Here is a 9991-nt window from a genome sequence, read left to right as displayed (position 1 = left end):
ACCAGAATCTTCTTTTTAAAGTATTTTCAGCCAAAGGTGGACCTTTGCAATGAAAATCTCACTTGTCAAAGAGATGGACCTCTTCTCAATGCATGTTCCCTATGTGGGCTTGGCAGCACTGGAGTAAGCATTGAAATTTCCAGTACATGGCTGAACTAACCATCTTAAGATGGAATTGACACCAGGTAGGCCTAGTTCTGTGATAACTAAAGAACTTGTATTAGGAACTTGTAAGAGCTGTAGGGACCACTGACAGAACATACACTATTTAAGTGAGGATGTTTGCCTTGCAGAGAACCAGTTAACATTTGTGGTGTTGCAGTATTTCTGTTGCAAAGTTAGGTTTTGTATCTTGTGTGTTTAGATCTCACATATCTCTCATTCAAAACTTCAGACATATTCAGATTGGGGTTTTGCAGCCCAGAACTTCCACCTGGGTTGGGTGCCCCTGCTGCAGAACAAACTAGATGTGTGACTCATTTGTTTCTCTCTCTCACCTCAATACACAACTGAACTGCTGTCCACCCTATACTTCAAAACCTTAGTCCAAACAGCACATTTTTAATTCCAAATTGTGTCAGTCTAAATCTCTTTTATTTTAGAAAAATAAACATTGTATTAATATAACATTTTAAATTTGTGTTCTCTTCTTCTTGTCCCACTTTTTGCTTATACTGAATTGACTAATTGCCACTTCTCTTAGCATATTTGAATTAGAAACATAGCAGACATTATGAGGAGACCTGTACTCAAAATTACTTTGATGGAGTTAAAGCAGGTTGACCATAATGATGTCAAGATCACAACGGCAAGAGTAATTCAGCCAAAATAAATAATGCAGCATGTTTTGAAATGTTGTCACCTCATCACATACAAAATGTCCAAACTGACTAGATTCAATATGCAGAGTGATAAGTAATAATTTCATGTGTCTGCATGAGACTGGGTTTTTCTAGGCTGAAAAGTAATTTTCATATGCTATTTCAAAGTGGTATAATGAATTAATTGGATATGAATTTTGTGTACCACATACAACATGCACTATAGGCAAGGTAGAGCTTGAGACCTGCAAGATGAGAAATAAAACCACAATTGGCATGAATTCTAACTGTCAGTAAGGTGTCCAACAGAAGCTCATGGGGTTTGGCTCCAAAGGTTCATATTCTACATGTCTTTTAGCTATTGTCATGCAGGCCTTCTCTCGTAAGAATGAAACTGGAAGAGAAGCAAAGGGGTATCAATCCTACGTCAATTACATTTATTTACCTTAAGAACTGGACTCCAACCTCATACAAAGTGTCTTAGAAACTCTTGTCATCAATGTTTTCCACACTTACTGTTTTGATGTAGAAATTTCAAAGGAGTATTTCATCTGCTGATGCTCTGACTAACTAAAGGCCATGTGCTAGTGAAACCAAAATAGACCTTTAGCCTCTGTGTGGTTACATGAAGGTCACACTGGTTTGTACAAACTCCTCTACTTTTAAAGCACTGCTATCCACTTATTGTCTTGTATAAAAGTGGGATCTCTAATGACATTTTCTGCAACAACAAACAGTGGAACCATTACTTGAATGTTTTTATGAGGCATAGAGACTGTAACCTCTGTACTGAGAAACACGAAAATGTGATGCATGCAGTTTTCACATAGTTACAGCTAGATGCCTCAGACAAGGATACACTAAAAATAAGGTGAGAAGAAGTGAGAATTTGGTTGTTGTTGTCAGATTATCTTTTGAAGCAAGATTTTTTATTTTTTTTTTTCAAAAATGCTGCAGTGTGTATTGTAGATTTCATTTGCCTGCAAATAATAGGAATTAATAGTCGGCTACACAATCATAATATTATAGGAAGTGGCCACATTGTACTACAGTTACAAGCAAACGTACAGAATCTGTGAAAGGTAGTATCTATATCAGAGACAAGCTTTTTCTGTACTGGACTGTTATTGTAAGTGTTCCCCAAAATTAGGTTTACAGTGGGGTTCAGATGTAGGAAATCTCATGGAAACCATGTGTGGATTTAAAGCTGAATTTTTAAGATTAAAGTGGTGATATTGTCCTCTTGATACACAGAAATGCAATAGATACCTATCTTCCAGGACCAGTCTTAGTGAATTGGTTTGGCTCAGGAACCACAGACATGCATGTTAAATTCATTCAGTAAGTTGATCATATTTAAATATTAGCAGCAGATTTAGCCTTCTCATTCTGCCACAGTTAGTTGATGACAACAATTTGTTCTTAGTAGACAACAAATCTTTGTGATGGAAAATAGAAAAAGAACTATTGGGCTTCTTCTGGCCTACTATGTTGCAGAACTCAGATCAAAATGAGTATGAAATTGTTCTTTCTGCAGTGACTATTTTTGTCAGCCTTAGCAAAAAATACAAGAATAGCAGATAGTTGGAGATTTTGCCGAAACCAAATTAGCTTTTGATCATAGCCTTCCTTGTGGCTCACATGGCTCAATATCTGATTGCTTCTTATATCCATGTAACACTGTGGGGCATTGAAGCATTTTAGAATTCCATTCTCTCTTAACCACCTCAGTCTAAATGTTTGCTTTAAGTTAAGCATTTAAGCAAATTGTAAATCTTCACAAACCCTTTCCAGGAGCTTTGAGAGTAGATAAAGCTGTCTATAACAGTAGCCTTTTTCTCCATAATGACTGGGTTTCACCACTGAGGTTGGCAGAATAAAGTGCTCTCAGTGACACCATTGTGCTGACTAAAGCCAGCATTGATTACTAATGCATTCCCTGGTACCTTCCACAGATGGTGGGACTTCTTGTCTTTGTGTCTGCTTCACTTCAGCTCCTTTGCTGTTTAGGTGGCTCTGTATTTTAATGGTAAAAGTGCTGTCTGCAGTGTCTTACTAGCATTTTAGAAATAAATACTAGTATTTTAGAAATAACAGCAGTCGGGTGATGCTATCAGAGTAGAGAGAAGTTTGAAAAGTCATGGAAACTTCAACTTTTTAATGCACAGTATTCACCACAGAGTTTACTTCCTTGAAGGTATATATATGTAAAAATGCCTGTGAAAGAGGCAACAAAGTATTCCTTTGCCAGATAATCATTTTTGCCAATATACTGAAGCACAGAAAAGCACTGTATTGTTTGCAGATCCATGCAATGCATACCAGAGCACTAGTTGAAATTCTTTGTGGTTATAGGTAAAACATGTGTGCTTGTGTTGGCAGAGCTAGTCTAGTCTGACAGGCAACACCTTGCATGTATTACTCAGAGAGTGCCACATCTACAAATTCAGACCAGATTTGGCTAAAAACATTTTTTAATTGATAGACCAATGCCTTTTCAAGCACTGAAATTCTTACCTGGCTTTTAAATCATATGATTTTACCTGAGCAAGGCCTCAATAAAAGCACAGTTCTGCATTCAACTGCTGTTTCATAGTGAATTAGTGGAATACAATCTCTGTTCTCCATAGTCACCCCAGGTATTTCACAAAACTAAGTAATTGTAAGCAGTTAACATCTAAAAGATAAAATAAACTAGAGAAAATTATAATGTTGGGGAATAAAGTTACTGAGAACCCCTCAAAAGACTTTCCAAACATAGAGTAATTGTTGAATATAGCTTTGAGAAAGACCTGAACATGGTATTGAGACAACAATGAAATCCTTGTAAATGGATGAATGTTGGTGCCCTTATAAGACAGAATCATACCTTTCTGACACCTCTGAAAACCTAAGTCTCCTGAAATCAAAGAAGAATATCTTGTTTTTTGAAGGTTTGCAGAATTTCACAGTGCATCACTAAACCGTGGGTTTACAGCGTCACTTCTGTAAGATATTTGGAAAACAGTTTGCTGTATGCAATTATTTATGCCAGTAGCTGAAGCTAGTAAACAGTTTCAAGTGAAAAAATGGTCACAACATAGCTTCTGCTCCATCTGAATATTCTCCTAATTATTCCTGAATTACCCTAACTGATTTTTCCCCCTTCTCTCGAAGAAAATGTCTTCAATTTTGTTGTTCTAATGGTAGGACATTTTTAATATAAATTCCCGTTTATACCATTGTTTCACTTTAAAATTCACCTGACTGGTGATGTCTTAGAACAGTGTTCTGAGAAATGCAGTGGACTGCAATTCACGTAGCTTGTGCTTTTTGGTTTTGAAAAACAAGCAAGCTGATTTTCAGTTGCTAATTCTTCTTTGCAAATTTTATATCTATACTGCTGAGTTAGATTCTGAGTGATTATTTTAAAAGGCAACAGTAGTCTTAGTGTGTGAGACGAAAAAGCAGCTTATAATCAGTTGGTCTTTGCTTAAACATAGTAAATGGAACAATTCTAAATATAATGATTGATTTTTCCAGAAGGCAGGAAAGGACAAACATGTTCACTCTCAGGGCAGTTCACAAGTAGAAAAGAGTGTGTGAGATGTCACTTTCTTCAGCTAGTATCTGTAACAGAAGTCACTGACTGTTCCAAATGCAAATAGTTGATTCTTTGGGTGAGGCAAAAAATCTGGAGAAAAGTCTGGTAAATTATTTATCCTTGGAAAAGATACTTTTTGCTAGATTTCCATACAAAGAAGCTGATCAACTCTACCAGCTCTGTTGATTGCTATCAAAACCAGGAAGTAAAGCAACCCAATCACTTTCTGTCTTCCAAGGCTTACACATTTTTCCAATTATAAAACATTTACATTTCATCAAAGCCAGAAAACAATTGATAACATTTAGAGGCACTTCTAAGCAAATCTTAGTTCCTTCTGTACCTGGTAACTAAAAATTCTTGGTGTGATTCATTGGAATGTGTTTGTAGTTATGTAGAAAGAAAAGAAATCCACTTGTTAAATTCTGTGGCATTTAAGTAGTGCCTGAGAATTCTGTGTTCAGTTTTGTGATACTGTAACATTACCCATGTTTCTTTCTGCTCTAAGCACAGCTGTGAAAGAAGAATAACACATTGTTTAGTTGTCAATAGTCTTATCATGAAACGGGTGGCTTTTGCAATAGAAGTTTTTACAGTCATTTCATATTTCAAGGCTTTTTGTATATGGATCTCATCAGGAAGTGAGTGAGACAATAAGAATTTGGAATTGTGGCACCAGCATTCCCAGACACATTTCTTTATTCCATATGGAGAAAAAAATGCTTAAAAACATTTGCAAAATTACAGTACATTTTCCAAGTGATTTTTCTGTTAAATATTTTAACCAAATTTGGACCTATGTGGCTAGCTACAGAAACAAGGCTTGTCATTGCCACCCTTCCCTGCTCTTAACCACACATATGTTTAAAGGTTTGAAAGAATAAGCAGGGTTTGAAAAAATATCATTGTTGGGTAGATCCTGAGACCTCACCAACAAAGCAATTCTTGATGAGTGTTGTAGAACCCCACTGAAGTAGCTCTAGCAGCTAACACCAGTTGTCTGCAATCACTGACTTGGAAGGATTACTCTTGCTCTCATAATCTTAGAAGAGCCATAGTGTCCTGGTATCCAAAGTGGCAGACTTATGCTTACTTAAGTAGTGCACAATTGGAAATTTAGCTACTCTCAAAAATGCAGGGTTAAGTAAAAGACATAAAATCTAGATTTTTCCAATTTTTGTACTTGCTTTTTCATTTAGATCCCTAATCTGCCGACACCAGGATGCGAGGATGGGTATTTAGGGGATCAACTACAAAAATTCAGGTTCTGTGTTAGAGATTAAATATATTTATATACCAACCAAGGAATCCCAGGGAAGAAGATTGACTCATTGCTGGCATATTGGAAAACTTACCTAAGAATAATTCTCTTCCTTTCTTTTATTTGTTTATATGTTTGTTTGAAAGCATAAAGTAAAAACTGAATTGAGATATACAGAATTTTGATTTTTTTTCCTGATCCTTCAGTCTTAAATTTACACAAACATAGAAGAAACATATTTTGCCTGTTCCCAGACCTTTGTGGAAATGAATGAAGTAAAAACATTGTGCTGCTCAACAGATGAAAACTGTTTATGCCATTTCGCAACTTGCCTTTTTTACAAATGTAAAATGTTGGGCACAAGGGGACATCTGCTGCCAGCAAGAAGCAGTGCACTGAAGGCATTTGAACAGAATTCATGTAACAATGTTGAAGGAAAGTAAAAGTTACAGATGTCAATAACCATTGTAACTAAATTATTTTTAAAATATATGAAACTTGCGTGGGATTGGTTAGCAGACTTGATCCAGTACCTAGAAAATACATCAATGGATAAAAGGCTAGAGTAATACTAACATACTTTTAAAAAATCTGCTCAATATGGAAAGTGTGTCAGAGTGATTGTCAGGGGAATTTTAGATTGGAGCACAGCTATATTTCACTGGAAAAAAGTGTACTATTTGTTTTTGATATCTTGTCTATTTTTAGTTGTGTAATTTTAATGAAACACTGTTATGTTAGTTTTCCATTTGGAAATTCTATACCATACATTAGACAGCTGCTGAAGCTTCTTTCAAGCATACATTTCTCTATTTTTATGGTGCTTATTCTTTAGGAGGCTAAGAAAATGCATTTCTGAGCAGTAAAAGTATTGCTATTAATTTGGGGCATTTAGCCTAAAAGTCAAGAATCAATGTACTGTAAAGACAAAACTGAAATATTAAATACAATTGTGTTGCTCATTTCTGTCATAAGGATTTTTCAAATATCTTTTGACTTCCAAGTGCACATTGTCAGTGTGTCTACTATCACAACTATAAACACTATCACTTGCTTTGTTGGTGAAAATATTGTAGCAGTTGGGAGCTGCTCAAGCTCAGCTAGTTAAAACTATTTCAGAGATGGCAAATCAAAATAGTAATGGGGATCAGAAAAAAAAGTGAAAAACATACCAGAGCTCTCAATTCTGTGGACTGGCTGTGTTTAAAGAAATCCAACAAAACAAAAACCAACAAAAACCACAACCAACCTTACAAAAAACCCACAAAACAAAAAGGAGTGTAGGAAATGGCTCGGGATAGCATTTTCTATTTTCTAGACTGCATCTATGATTTAGTGTATTAATGACAGAAAAAATATGCATACATCACAAATTTAGTCTACTATGAACACTGTACATAGATCTTAGCCTTAATAGTGCTCAGAAATTTAGCATTTCCCTGCCTGGTGCCTTGCACCAAGTCCCTAGGTACTTGTGTCTCTGGTTTTCACCTGAAAGTCTGGCAGTTGGAGTTTTTTCTCTGGCCCTGACACTGCTGTGAATGGGGTAAGACCATCTCCCACCCACAGGGCAATAGTGTAGTTGCACTTGGAAGACCCTTGAGGCATGCTCTGCCACCTACCAAATGAACACTGCTGATTCAATTTGTCAGGATGAGTCTGACCAAATTTCCATTTTTTGGACCAAATATCGGATAATTTTTCACCTGGGCCACAAAAAACCCCACCCTGACAACAAAAGCAAACCACCTTGAGAGCAGAACTCTTTACAGTACATTTCCTCCCTGGGGGAAGGATGAAAGTACAAACAACATATGGTTAATGTTAGCCATGCTGTTTTAAGCCCTAGAAGAAGCTCAGACAGCATGGTGCTGAGTGAGAATACACAAGCAGTGGAAAAGTGGTCTTTAGGTAATTTCTGAGGAGGGTTGCAAGTGCTGAGATGGAAAGACACGCTGATGTTGCAGAAAACATTTTTGCTAGGATTATAGGGAAATAGACTGTTGAAGGGGGAGCTTAATATGTGGTGAATAATCCATTACCTGGTTTTTATTATTCAAGTTACAGCAGTTGGCTGTCAAACATTTATTAGCTGTTTAATGCATTTAAATTTAATATAAATGAAAGTTTTTTCTTGGTTTTCATTGCTGGGCTTTTTGAGGCAGGAGTTTGTGAGTTTTTGCAGGAACAGAAGAGGTTGCATATTTTTGCTTTTATCATTGGGATTAGTAAATATTTTAGATGGTGAGGAAAAGATTTCAGTGGTCAAATTTCATTTTTAATATTGAGTGGACACCAGAAGGAAAACCAGTTTTGGGGGATTAGACAGTAAAGACAGTTTTCCATTCTTATGAAACATGCTTTATATTTTCTTATAAGTCAGTCAGCATACAAGTCCTAAAGCAATGGATATCCCTCAAAGGATTATCTCTTGTTATTGCTCCAACTGCCAATTATATTGAGCAATTTTTCTATCAGAGTTTTAAAACAAAAAACAACTAATTTATGGAAAAATATCAAGCCAGAAAGGTTTAAATGTTCACATTATTTCACTGGAAAAAAATATCATTCCTATATCTGAGACACTGTCCTAGATTCTTACTGTGGCTAATCACTTATTCTTTACTGTCCTGCTGTGAAGAATGTCTTCTTAACCATGAGGTCTTCCCTTGCTTCTTCCACTGTTTGATGTTCAATATTTATACTTTTTGTGATAACCATTCACCCTCTCAGGTTTAATATAAATGTCTTACTACAGCTGGACCACCACATGAAAATCTTAGTTTGCATATACGTATATCTTCCAGCTTCCTTCTCTTTGACCTCCTGCAAAACATTAGCCCAGGATGATAGCAATTTCTGCACTCAATTATGCTGTAAGGAACAGTACTGTGACTATTTTTTCAAGTCCTTTAGAAGTGCTGCAAGTATGTCTGACTCAATGCTTCCTAAAAACATCAAGTTATATTAGTACAAATCTTACAGTTATGGGATACTACATATGCGATGCAGTGACTTAAAAATGTATTAAATTTGGGCTGTTTAGCTAAGGGCAGCCTTTTATGCTTAATGCAAATCTTTTGTTGTTGTGCATGTGCTTTTAAACAGTACTGTGGAAAAGAAAAATTACAAAGTGGTAATATCCCATTGTCAGAGAGTGTGAGTAGAAGTAGAAATCCTTGGTTAATTACAAAAGGTAATGTGTATAACTCAGATCTGAGCTACACTGTCACCTTATGAGGGCAGACCATGAGGTTTCCTTGTATACTTACCATGTGTATGTAACACAGATCAGCCAGGGAACTCCAGATAGACATGTTTCCGTACCAGTTAACTGTCCTGGGTAGTCCAGTTGGAAAATTTAGGTAACTCCTCTGAATTGTTTTGTAGCAGTGATTCCACAGGAAATAATCTCCAGATTTTTTTTAAATTTCAAGTCTCAAACTGTATTAAAATTTTGTGGTTTTGAATATAACATCCATCCTGATGTAAATCTTTCTTTATTTAAGTTTAATTGGTATTGTTACAGTATAACTTTGAGCCAAGATAAGTTTACATTTAGTGCTGCTGGTATTTTTTTTCATGCTGGAATATAATATTGTGGGAAATAGCAACAGACACTTGGACAGTGGCCATCTAAGACATATCTGGGAGAGAACCGCAAGATGTCTGGTTCTTACACAGTTAAGCAGCTTCCTTCCCCAGGAGCCTGTTTGCTATAACTACTTTTTTTTCTTCACACAAAACAAAATACTTGTGTCTACATCACACAGGCCTTTGATTAGCTTTGTACAGCAGCCTTGTCATAGCAGAAATCTGCAAGTACTACAGAGGAGCACTTGCAGGATTTTTATGCAAGTATGGAGCAATTTTATTACAAATATGAAGCAATTTTATTGCCCCTCTAAGTCTCCAGGGAGAGCATCTTCTACACTGTGTCAGCATAGCATGTTTTTGCTCGTTAGGCAGTTGCTGCTCTGTGATGATTTTGTTTTTAGAGAACAGTCTGCCTGTCTCCCTCACCTTGGTAATTATGTTCAGCGGTTGATACTTTGGTGCCTTAGATTCTACCTGTTTGGGGCAGGGATCAGCTGCCCCAAACAGGTCTTATTTAGCATCTGCAAATTGGATGCTATTTGGAGGTCTTCTCTAATTACATTATAAGGAGTGTGCAGCAAAGGACTGCATGGTACTGCAGTGCAGAAATATATCAAGGGGAAAGTGCTAAAGGATCAGCTATTTATAGCTTTCTTGGTAGACAGTTATACAGGTTAGGCATTTGTGTACCTTTACACATGTAAATGAAAAATTAGTTTCTCTTTAGCA

Source organism: Passer montanus, unplaced genomic scaffold (assembly GCF_014805655.1).
Source record: "Passer montanus isolate IOZ18808 unplaced genomic scaffold, ASM1480565v1 scaffold52, whole genome shotgun sequence".
Classification (NCBI taxonomy): domain Eukaryota; kingdom Metazoa; phylum Chordata; class Aves; order Passeriformes; family Passeridae; genus Passer; species Passer montanus.
The sequence above is the reverse complement of the archived record's forward strand: the minus strand, read 5'-3'. Positions refer to the sequence as shown.